This window comes from Scomber scombrus, chromosome 4, assembly GCF_963691925.1.
Source record: "Scomber scombrus chromosome 4, fScoSco1.1, whole genome shotgun sequence".
NCBI lineage: Eukaryota > Metazoa > Chordata > Actinopteri > Scombriformes > Scombridae > Scomber > Scomber scombrus.
Genome location: NC_084973.1, coordinates 15,859,378 through 15,871,997, shown reverse-complemented (window position 1 = coordinate 15,871,997; position 12,620 = coordinate 15,859,378). Strand labels below are relative to the sequence as shown.

Genomic DNA, 12,620 nt, shown 5'->3' with positions numbered 1-12,620 from the left:
TTGTATTCATTTGAAAGTTACAGTCTTGTACCAGTATGAGACTAATAAGTGTGAATAATAAACTGTCCAACACCACAATCTTAAATATCTTTTCAAACAGATCTGTGTTGTTAATGACACACAAAGATTTGTGATGCTCATTTCAAGGGATTTTTTTCTCCCACCTCTACTACAGAAAACTGAACCGATGACTGTGGTGAAACCAAAGAGAAATTCTGGTAGACGCTGAATTTTGAAGGCAAGAAACTGACCAGACAAGTTTAAAAGATAATTTTTTCTCGAACTTGACATTACACCAAAAATCAACCTGTCACTGCTAAGAATATTTTACAATTACATTTGAAGTATGTCAAAAAAGGGAAAAGCAGCGTTGTTTGTAATGTGATGGTAGTCTGGGGCAACACTGAGGCTTGTTTGCCTACTTTTTAGAGATACAGATCTGTCTGTTTGGGATAGAAGCTGCATGTGAACAGACACCTAAATCAACCACCTGTCTAGTGGCTGACTTTATATCAGTGTCAAAAACTTTATCGTGGTGTGAACAGGAACTTTCTCTGTTGTTGCAGGTTTTTTATCATCTTGACCATGTTTTCAGGGGATGTCAAACTCTACATTTGTCTCTCCACAACATGCTGGTGTGCTCAAGTATAAACTGATGCAGCAGAGAAAAGTTATCTCCAGCCAAATGTGTAACTCTGCTACAGTTAGTGAGACAGAAGAGATTGGGACATTAGCCACTTTAAACCTGCATCGGTCTTGTTAGACACCCAGAAGAATAAAAAATTGTGTCATTAGTAATGTGGGAATTTAGTAACAAAGTTATTCAGCTACTAAGTGCAAATTCATCTGGTCCATGTTGTCTAAAATACTGGTGAGAGACTAGCAGTGCGAACACAATGATGATAGTGTTGAGCTCACCTCCTCCATTTCACATTTATATTCACTAATAAAAAGGCAAAGATGGGATGAATCCCTTTAAAATACTATATAGGAGGGAAAATTGTGCTTTACAGGATTGGAAGATAGCTGAGATAGGCATACATCTTTAACTATGTTTGAAGGTACTCGAGTGCTTGACAGGCTAATTGTTGGCCACTGCAAGTGGTCAATTAGTGCTGGTCCCCACTGGTTTTCTAATGGATCCATATGCTCTCTTGGCTGGAGTGAGTGCTCTTTCCTAATAAGGAAAGAGCAAAAAAAGGGGGGGTAAAGCCATAACTGGCTTAACAGGACATTGCCAGTTCATCAACAATTTAGCAGGCAGAGCAAAGAGAGGTCTGCCATGATCATTCTCAAGTAAGTTGTAGCTACATTGTACATTGATGCTGAACTCTCTGGGCATCAATCAGGGGGTTCAACATTTTTCAACTCTTTATAGGAATTTGCGGCAGTGGAAAATATAACTACTGCTTTTTCAGCCATGCTGCACTTTATCCTGAGTATTCTGCTGAGTCTTGCTCAGAACAGGTGACGTGACAATAAATTTAACTTCCAACAATTTACATTTGTGTCTGAAGTTGGGTCAGATTGTGTTGAGGTAGAAAAACAAACCGTAAGAGGAAAAAAAAAATCCTTTTACCATGGGCAAATGCATGCGTCTTCACTTGGCTGCAAAACGTGTTTCGTAACACAGACACGCTGCTTAGCAACATCAGGGAAATACCGACCCAATAAAGACACAATACTAAAAAATACAAACTAAACTAAAAACTGTGCCTTAAAGATTACTTGTTATTTCAAAAAGTCAAACAACTGTTAAACTTAATCATATCTCCACGTTTGGAATTACTCCTCGCCTGAAAAAAAACTCCCAGAATTGAATGATCTCAGTCAGTATGAATTTTTAATCTAGATTACATCCATTGATAACCCCCTGAGCTGAGCAACTGGAAACCAGCAAACTATGGGAAGAAGTTTAGATGTTAATGACAAAACGACAATAAAAAAAAAGTTATTGTAATTTTAACTAAACTGATCAAATGCATCATTTTACAAAACAGCCACAATGTCTTTCCAGTTTGAGAACATGAGGTAAAACCCAACATCAACCTATTAAGAGGTGTGATTGTCCAGTCAGGTGCAGAACAGTTTCATGGTGATGTCTAAACCAAGGAGAGCACAAGACAATCACCTGTTTCCTGCTGTTTCCGATCAATACCCCATGTAAGCGCCACTGAGCTTCTTCAAATCTTGAAACAGAGCGAGCAGTGAAACTCTCCAGCTACTCGTGGATCTACTCATTTACAGTAGAGCCACACATTGTTTTAGGTAGGAGAGCTTTATTAGATGTGTTGGTTTATCGTCACACTATTGTGGTGATAAACCAACACAATAGTGTGACTATCTTAGACAAAACAATCACTGCATTCTTGAGGTCAGTCTGGGCCTACACAAAGATCCCCAGTCACACTATCCAAAGCCCTACAAAACAGCAGGAAATGTTTAATATCATATGTTAGTGTTCAGAGCCAGTTCTGTCCCAAAAGCACGTTGATTAGGCCTGCGTATATTTGCCAACACTGATACTATTTCTACAAATGTTGATTGAAACCAAAATTACTTCAGAGTCAACATTCAAAAATGATAAATCAAATGTCACCAGATTGATTCATGTATGTTTATATGGTGTGATTATAAAGTGATTTTGAATATATGAGACTTCAGACACTGGATAGGAAACCTTTATGGTGCTGTACGTCAGAGCAGACTGGGTGGGGTTGCAGCTGATTATGCAACACTGGGTCTTGGTGAGTAAGCCTTGTTGTGTGGTGCTGTATCCTGATGGTCCTCCTTTAGGAAGATAACATTACTTCTTAGTCAGTGAATCCTCGATGAAGGTGATTCAACTGTTACACGTTGAAAGATGCGCTAGTCGAGCCAAAATGAAAGAGGATAATTTGCAAACCAATCTTAGAAATCCAGAGACAAACACCTGGAAACAGATTTAAACTCAGGACTCAATCATGTTGGACTTGGGAGCTACACATGACAGGAGTGTGTGTGTGTGTGTATGTGTGTATGTGTGTGTGTGTGTGTGTGTGTGTGTGTGTGTGTGTGTGTGTGTGTGTGTGTGTGTGTGTGTGTGTGTGTGTGTGTGTGTGTGTGTTTGAAACCTTGAAAGGTTTCAAACAAATCTCACCTCTCTCACTGGAAAATGTAGAGCTAACTCTGCCATGAGCAAATGCCAAACCTAAAACGCCCATATCCAGCAGGACCCTTACATAAGATCACCATTATCCCAATCCTGCACCTGGTACTCAGCCTGACACAAGCAGACCTCCACAGAAACCAGAACAGGAGAAAATTAATGTATCTGCTTGTATGGTGGTAACTATTTGTGCTGTGTGTAAAATTGCTCAAAACTAAAAGCGCGTGGAATACACTGACGAGCAGCGGACATCTGACACAGATACTGAGCGTGATCTAAGTGAAGCGGAGCCGAACAGAGGTGTCTAACAGTGCTGACCGTAGGATAGTAAAGTGCTGCAGCTGAAGTGAATCATCTCACTAGAAGTAACACGATTGTGCACAAAAAAAAGGCATGAAATGCATCACTGTCTGTATATAACACTACTTTTAATTATTAAGTGTAACAAACCTTCAAACACCAGAGGAACTAATGCTTCATAAAGATTCAGGGCAGGTGGTTGTTGGTTGTAATAAAAGACAAATAGCATGGCTGGAGAGGTTTTTTTCTTAAAATGTTGAACCAGGTAGGAATTTAAAATGAGCACACAGGAACCAACAGGGCAGTGTCATTCTGAACAACAATAGTAAAGGTTTTATTGAAAATAGTAAACTCCCTGTTAGACTCCTGCAGCTAGCACAGAAATCAGAGGAAGTGATAGTAGATACAGTCAACACAAAGAGTAAAATATGTATAAAGAACAACCGCTTCATTCAGTGGAGTACGCTGTACTGAACAAATTAAAATGAAAACTGTAGAATAAAGCACCATTTTTATTTCTCCAAATTCATAAAAAGAGAAAAACATGCAAATAACGTCAGGAGCTAAATTTAAGAGTCAACACTTGTATATCAGTTATATAAGATTCAGTTTTTATGACTCATCCTGTTCCCTACCTCGTTAAATGATCGTGACATTTGTCAGCAGGGTCTGTTGAGGCAGTGAGGGATCGGCACCAGTCTGACAGCTTCGGACTAACATGTTTTCATTTTAAAACAAAGACAATCTCTGTCTACACAAGTGTTGGCTTCAAAAATGATTTCTATCCATACAAACATGCCTGAAAACGCATATCACATGACCATTCATGCAGACTGGGCATGCACGTGCCGGTGTAAACCGGAAGCAGATTAGTCTTTTTTCATTTCCACTTTTGGCTGAGCTGAATCAAACCATGCCGTGTTGATTTGCGTTTCCTTTACCAGTTTAAACACGCCGAGTTGTGCCAAGTCACACCCAAGATGGATCGTCTCTGTAGTCAGGTCAAAGCGAACCTGACCAGCCTCTATGTGGGTACAGTGATGTCGTCAGTCTGGTTTAGCCCTCTGCTAACTTGGATGGGAAACAAATCATTCAATGGTGCAAATCTTCTAGACATCAGCAGCAATTTCAAACGTTTAAGGGGTTCAAAAACACCAGAGTGCTAGGCGTAAATGTAGCAAAAGTTAAGTGTTTAAAAATCAAAACATATTAGTGTGGCTGTAGCCTCAGACATACTCCACAGAGAGACAGAGACAATCCTTGGGGGAATACTATGCTTTCCAATGAGACTCTCCTGAGACTTACAGCTCACTGATCCAGCCCTAATTCAAGCAAGAAGACCTCAAATAAGAACAAAGGAGAGCCATGTACCTTATTGCCAGCAGAGCTGACCCTGATGTGAAGAGACAGAAGGAGGACCCCAGAGCCTGAGGAAATGACCAACAGGACATACGACCAGTGTGACACAATTTTTTGTATCGCTCTCCGCATTCCAGCAGTCCTCTCACATCTGCTGGGGAAATGGGTCTTCTGGCAGATTGAGTGCTAGATTTCTATTTCAGTTGTTAGGGTATGTCACTAAATCATATTTATCTCTGTATCTGGCAGTCTTGTCATGTGTCACTGATGTCAAACAGTAGACAATCCCACACCTCAGAGAGTAAAGATACGGCACGAAAAGCAAAGATAAGGTGAGAATTCAGGCCTTTCATACTCACTGTAGCAGCAGACTGGTTTAAGCCACGGAGGGTGTCCCTCACAACTATCCCTTTAAAATCACAGTACAGATTGCTGCCTTCCATTAAACCGAGGGGAAATGGTTTTGTTCTGACATAAGACTGAAAACCAGCTACAGAGAGGAACCACTTAAAAAAAGAAAAGGTTGGTGAGGGCTCATGTTTGGCCACTGTGCCAGGATGTCTTCCTTCATTCCAGTAACATGTTTTTACTGGAAGGACAAACACCTTTTCTGTCACTTGATCCAAGATGCTTTTCAGTAACTGAACACTAAAATCAATGGAGCACTCTGAGGTGACCTTCATCAAGGAAAATCTATTTTTCCTTCCTACTAATACTATGAGCTACTGAGAACAAACCGTAAGGGTTTTAATCAAGTTGCTAAAACCTGAGAAATCCACCGCTAGGAAATACAGTGTGTATGGATGTCAGAGTGTGTAAAGTTATCACACGTCCTCATTGACAAGCGACAATTTAATGTTGCCCATCGCTGCCATGTTTAGTTATGTTCACACGTTCCAATTAAAACATGGGCCACCCCATTCTGTCAGCAGCTATTTGATCTCTGGTTTCTCATCCGCAAGGCTCATGCAAAATATTATTATTATTGCATGTTATGGTCTCTTCTTGATGTGAAGACTAGAAGGCAGTGAAGAAACACTTGTTTACAGAGTTGCTGAAAGACACATTTTCAGTTTTAGTTGCAAGAGACTAGAAGGAGACTTTAATAAACTGTTAACCAGCCCCAAGGATGAAACCTGAAGATAACGGATTACTCTGGACAATGGTTGACGCAAAAAAAAACCAAAAAAACAAAGCGGACATAGTTTGTCAATACAAACTGTCCAGACTTTTTGCTCATCTGTTCATCACATTGATGGTTTGTAGCAAAACTGTCCCTGATGTGTTTTCACAGTGCACTCAGTGAGTAAGATGTGACATAACACGAAAATCCCAGATACAAATCAGGATAAGCTACGCAGGAGAGGAGGGGCAGCAGAATTAGAGTAGAATTATGACAAAGCCAAAACAGGCTCCGTGATACAGTCACCCTATTCTGTCACCCTTACCTCAGCTGATACTACAATCAGAAAATGAAAAAAAGCGTCACCATGTTTTTCAAGTGATCTTATCTCCTACATGTTTAGTTTTGCAATTCCTTTGTTAGTCAGTGTCTTTCATCACTACGGTTATTGTTAACTTCCCTGCAATGTGGCTGCTAGCGTCATCACAGCCATTGGTTAGAGAGTGCATCACTACGACATATTATAATGCTAATATGCAGCCTACAATACAGGGAGGTATGGCATGTGATAAATACACACTAATATTGGTATTTGATGTCAGAAAGTTTCATATTTCAACTTTAGAGACATAACAGCCATTTAATGCTCACAGGCTTTTCTTTCCCACACTTTGCTGCCCATGCCACCCCTCACCCCCACTATACACACACACACAGCAGTGATGTCGCCTCAGTGCTCTCCATACACGGGCCGCCTTTTGCCTTTTGTCACCAAGACCGCATGAGACGCCACCTAAATCCCCTTCCTGTAACCAAGGCCACAGACCACCATTGTAATCAGATTCCAGCTACATTCCAGTGCTTTTTGCAACAATGAGATAAGGTGCTGTTTTTTCACCTCTCTCCAAACCCAAGTGACCATGCGGTCTGTGCTCTGCTCAATTTATAAGACTGAAACACAATACATTACGCATCAGTGTTTCAAGGAATGCTATTGTATACTTTTATACTTTGTGGAGGAAATGAGATTTGCAGACACATGAGTAATGGGGCTCAACGTTCAACTCATTGCTAAGTAGCACGGACAGAACCAACTGCCAGATCAAATCGAACTCCTCCATCAAGAAGGTAAAGGTTATGTATGCACATCAACAGCGTGTCCTGTGCCAGACATTCACAGATGAAAAATATTTCAACACCAGAAGTCCAATGGTGAGGTTTGGCCGACTTCCTCATTCCAAAACAGGAAAAGCAGACTCTTTAGATTGAGACGTGGGGTACATAAATGTGTCAGAGACTGTCTGTAAGTTTAGTGTGACACAGAGCAAGCCTTTAACTGCACTTCAGTAATAAACACTTCACAGCTCTCTATCACTTTCTGTGCTGAGAGACTTAAAAGACTAAATCCTAAACTTCTTATCCTACTTAAAAGTCAAGGTTTAAGAGAGACGACTTTAAAATCCTATAAAATTACTCGCAACAGGAAAAGTTCCTATGTTTTTATAACTGTTTGTGTATTTGTGTGTGGGGATCGCAAATTTATCATTAGTACTTAAGTTTATAGAAGCACCTTTCCTATCAGGCGATCAATACAACATACCTTACAACAAAAAGGGAGCAAATACCAAAACCTGCACATTACTCAAAAGAAAAGAAAGCTTATTTCTAAATATTACAATCCTCAGAGTAAAAAATATGTGTCCAGTGTGCAAACTTAACTTTTTACTCAACTGCAAAGGGGATCAGTAGATGACAAAATTCAACGGTAAGTAGTTTTTTTTTTAACTGGCTAAAATAATATATTGCCCTTTTGTGTCAAATATACGTTTGTTTGAGCACATGATGTACTTCCCTATAATCAACTTTATATCAAAGCATAGGCAGGAGGGTAAAACATGCTCCAAGTAAAATTAATTAATTGGCCTTTGGGCACATGTATTGTTTCACAGCATTGTTTGGATTCACAAAAACATATGGCGTGTGTGTCTACACTGTATAGTAGTGTTGGGCCAATGTAACATTTTTCAAACTGGTTTGACATTAAGCCAAATATCGTACCTCACTGGTAATACCAATTTTTACCACTAGGTGTGACACCACAGTCAGAACAAATGGGTAAAATGATGTGTTGCGTCCCTTTGTATCTGCATGTTTTCAAAACTCAAGCTGCCCTCGGGCTCTGTTGGAAGCTGGTTTATCCAGGTTATCTCTGAGATCTGTGCCCAGATCAGCCTACCTCCAGCTGGGTGAACAGCAGCAACCCGCTCTGTCGGTGTTGGAGCTTCGGTGTGAGACGCTGACACAGCTCATAGTGACAAATGTCAGTTCAGCCAGTTTGTATAAAATCAAACCAGTTTAAGCTTGTACAGTGGACCGGACCAGCAATACTGGAAACTGACCCAACCCTACTGTACATGGGTAATTTTCTCCGAGCCATCATGCCAGGGTTGTTTTATTTTTATGTTATTACATTTGGTACAAAAATATACCCGCCACTGTGGTGGATAGCTTTGTGAGATTTACTTGCCAAACGGAAAATCTACCCACATTTGGCGCTTGGCGGGTGTTAATTTCGGACCCTGCATGTGCCTTCCTCTTCCTGATCAGCAACCCCCCCCCCCCCAACTGACTGAACCGCTGCTCCATTTCAACAGATGTTGTCAGCGGTGGTGGGAAAGACCAGTGGAAGAAGTTTGTGCATCTGCCTGATTTGCTCAGCGGCAAAGAACAACTGCTTCAGTTCAACAAACAGGAGAAAGGGCATCAACTTCAACTGTGATTGATATTCCATGAAAAATGAGTAAATGTATAACTTTAATTTGTATAGTCACTATTGATTATGCTACATGTAAATGTAAAAAAAAGCCAGTAACTTTTTACAGACAAGCTGAAAGACACATTTAACAAAAATGAAGTGTGGCTTATTAAATGACCGAGCTTGGGTCGTTTTACGGAATTACTTTTCCCCCGTAATTTTATTGTCCCCTTTGTTATTTATGAGCTCTAATCCACAGTCAGTGGGTCATGTGTCTGTTTTCTAATGTGTCAACATATAGTGGTACAGATTTAGGCATACAATCCTCTTCATTAACCAGGCTGGTCCAAATCAACAAAACTCTAATATTTTAAGCAGGTGGTTGGATAATGAGATGTTTGATCCCACCTGTCCTTAAAAAAACCACCGGACATGCTGTCTGGGGGGAGAAAACATTTATAGCACAAAGTTTACAATCAGTTACATTTTTAAGTTTTATTCTGCAAGTTTGTGTCTTCTCAAAAGTGTGGACTGAGATAGTATCTTGCACAGACAGGACCGGACACATACTGAGGTATGTCAGACATGTTTGAAGAATGTGATCTTTGAATCCAACTGAGATGCAGAAGCCAAACTGCTGACTGAATATTTAGCTTCTTTCCAAAGGATGCTGATTATTCCAGCAGACAGATACGAGAACTAACAGTAACAAAAGTGATAACAAACCTTTAGCTACTTTCTATCTAATGTGCACATTCCTTAGAGCACAACACAAAGCCTCAGCTTGAACCACAACTTATAAACAATTTCAGCAGAAACAGAAACTTAATATTGGGCAATCGTAAAAGACGGCCAGCAGAGAACAGCTGGATATAGCTCAGAGCTCCATTAACACATAGCTCTGAGCTCCTTTAACACTGATGAAGTACAAATAGCGATATGTTGGATACTGGATAGAAATCCCAACAATCTTCTTCAAATTGTTAAAAATGCATAGGAGAGTTCACCACAGCCCACACCAGCACGCCTTGCTGCAGTTTATAGAAGCAAACACTCCCTCACATCTCATGCTTACTTTCCCTCTGCTTCCTGACCTACTTCCTCCCCTAGCCCAGCCATAGGAAGGCAGGCTACGCACTTCTAAAGACCTTGTACTGCAGCACAACCACCAGATGTTGATGCGTCTGGAATGGTTAACAAGCCTACACACAGCTGTAGTGCTGCTGACCGTTGACCCTCGGGGTCAGCCTTCACCTAGCTCTGCGTCCCACAGCAAGTCTCAGCGAGGGAAACTCCTGCAACACCAAAGCTGATTAAACACGGTAGATGAGTAACCTAGTTCAAGACGGGGGCCAAATATGCAAATCATGCTGGCCTTTTGGCACACTAACCACAGTCATTACAAATCAAACTGCCCCATTGTAACGAGCAAGTAAATGAGCCGGTGGCAGCACACAGACAGAAGGGTCACACAGAGGACTATTTGGGTCATCACCCAGCTACTACGGCTCAATTGCAGTGATTATTTTTGACTGAAGTGGAGAAGTGAGCACCATCAAGTCTATAATGATCCCTTTACAACCTTCAGTTTCAGATCAATACCCAATATACTGTTTTCCCAGGATGCTGTGAAAGACCAGAGCCTAGCCGAATCATCAAAGGTAAGGCCAACACTTATGACCAGTGCTGAAACAAATAGATTGACAAATTGATATGTCAATTGAAAGAAGGTTAACTTGAAACTATTTTAATAATCAATTTATTGTTTCAGTCATTTAATCGTCTAATAATGTCAAATATTCTATGGTTTCAGCTTCTGAAATATGAGTTATTTGTTGCTTTATTTCTGTTTAATATTACTGTAAACTGAATATCTTTGGGCTCTGGACTGACATAGATTAAATGATTTGTCAAAGAAATAATCAAGAATCTAAAAGATAATTTAAAAAAAACATTAATTGTAACCTTAGTAATTACCCAGTCCAGTAATCTGTTTACTAATCAAACCACTCATTAAATGACCCAACTTAAAAGCAAAATACAATATGTGGTCCAAGTGTGGGAGTCTAAAATTTAATATTTAAGTAAATCAAGGCACAAGGAACATTCTCTAATAAATAATGAACCCTTTATCTTAAGGTCGTAAGGTTTTTGTTGTAATTAAAAACAGCTGTCAACATAATGTTAATGAACTCAGCCATTTAGAAACAGGCTTTAACTCAGGTGCATCCTATCTTTAGCGTTTCCGCTCATCAAATATAACTCCACCGTCACTAGTGAAGGTTAAAGTATTATCTGCACTGATTCTGCATAATTTCATACTAACATTTATCCACGTGTTGAGGCTAAATAAGCAGAGCTGATGGAGGACGCAGTAATTTAAGACGTTTTTTGGGCAGCATTTGTAGTCGCTAGCATGAAAGCAGCAAGCATTGCCCGTTTACCATGTATCCTCCATGCCGGTGTGCTAATGAGTGAAATACGGTGAATATTACGTTTTATTTGACGTGGATCAAATACGGTAGTTCGTTAATAATAACTGGCTAAAAGGTAAAAGCTGGATATTTAATGTTATGAGTCCATTGTTCCGTTTTCTTGAGTTCATATTGACGCCTGCTCAGGCTGCCAGGGGCCAGGGCGCGGTTGGGCTGCCTGCACCTCCGTCTTATGTGGATCTATCGTTTCTGAGATAAGTTTTCCTGCCTGCTCTCTGGTTAGCTACCCCACCCCGCTCAATAACGTACAACAGCTCATTTTCATGTCGTGGATAGTGAACGAAAACACCCCTCCAACACCAAAACCAACCTTTAAAAAGCAGCTATTTCTTCGCTTATGGATTAGAAGCTTATTTTTTTGTATTATCAGTAACCTCAAATACCACTGAATGCTAGTGTTAGCCTAAAAAAACACACAGTTCAGTCTACAGACTATCCCGGTTCATTTTTAGCTAGCGCAGGCACTTTTCTCTCAGGATGGCTGTAAGGTGGACAAATGGAAAGCCGCTGCAAACAATTTAACGGCGGAAAAACCGAACCAAGATGTTCTAGACAAACCACATAATCTATAACCTACCTTCTGAGAGGAAAATGAAAGTCTTCCCGAAAAGCCGAATGATATAACACAGCCCAACGCGTGTCCCAGTTGATTCCTCCCTCTCTGCCGGAGCCGCTGCTGTGCTGTGGACCAAAGACGCTCTGGAGCCTCTTTCGCCCACTCCGCCGCTAGTCCCGCCCCCTTCTTTGGCTTGGCGAGCAACGAGTGGAGCAGTGGGTTTTGACGGACAGCTCAAAAAGCCAATCAGCACGAGTTTTGGCATAAAAAGGGAGCGTCCTTTCTTCAGGTTCCCAGTAAAATCACCATCAATTGTGTGATTATGGTGGCTTTGTAACACCAGTGATGTTACTGTTATGCTGCTATTTTAAACTAAAATACAAAATAGATTGCACTCACTACTATATATATATATATATATATATATATATATATATATATATATATATATATATATATATATATATATATATATATATATATAAAACTGCCTACTGTATGTACTGTACATAACTGCCTATATGTAATAAAGTAACATAATTTTTTACTGTTTAATATTTATCTCCTCACTCCTTGCACTCTTCACCTCTTTGCACTATTTGTATTCTGTTTACAGTCCACAGAAACGGTTTCACCTGTTTGTAGTCCATCCTGAAGACTGTTGTGTTGATAATGTATGTAAGCACATTGAGAGCCACTAAACCAGAGTCAATTTCTTTGTATGTGTAAACTAATCAAGATGAACATATCATTCAGAAAAGACCATTTGACCATTTACTTATCAGTTAAAAGATGTATGTATTTCTTTATGGAAGGATAAACAAGTACATCCCATCTCTTATCTGACAGCATTAGGAGCAAAGAATTATGCTAAGGAGGGACCC

The 12,620-nt window shown here is 40.1% G+C and overlaps 1 protein-coding gene across 2 annotated transcripts in view; it reads right to left on the bottom strand.

Annotated features, from left to right (window-relative positions):
* Nucleotides 1-11,861, bottom strand: part of coro1ca (coronin, actin binding protein, 1Ca) — a 34,670-nt gene extending 22,809 nt beyond the window's left edge. Inside the window, exon 1 of one of the 2 annotated variants that reach the window (XM_062417132.1) lies at nt 11,758-11,861. The gene's annotated coding sequence lies outside the window, so the exon portion shown is untranslated. Of the gene's footprint in view, nt 1-2,680; nt 2,776-11,757 lie in introns of those variants that run through there. The other variant, XM_062417133.1, reaches the window with a different exon arrangement.
* Between the last annotated feature and the right edge of the window lie 759 nt (nt 11,862-12,620).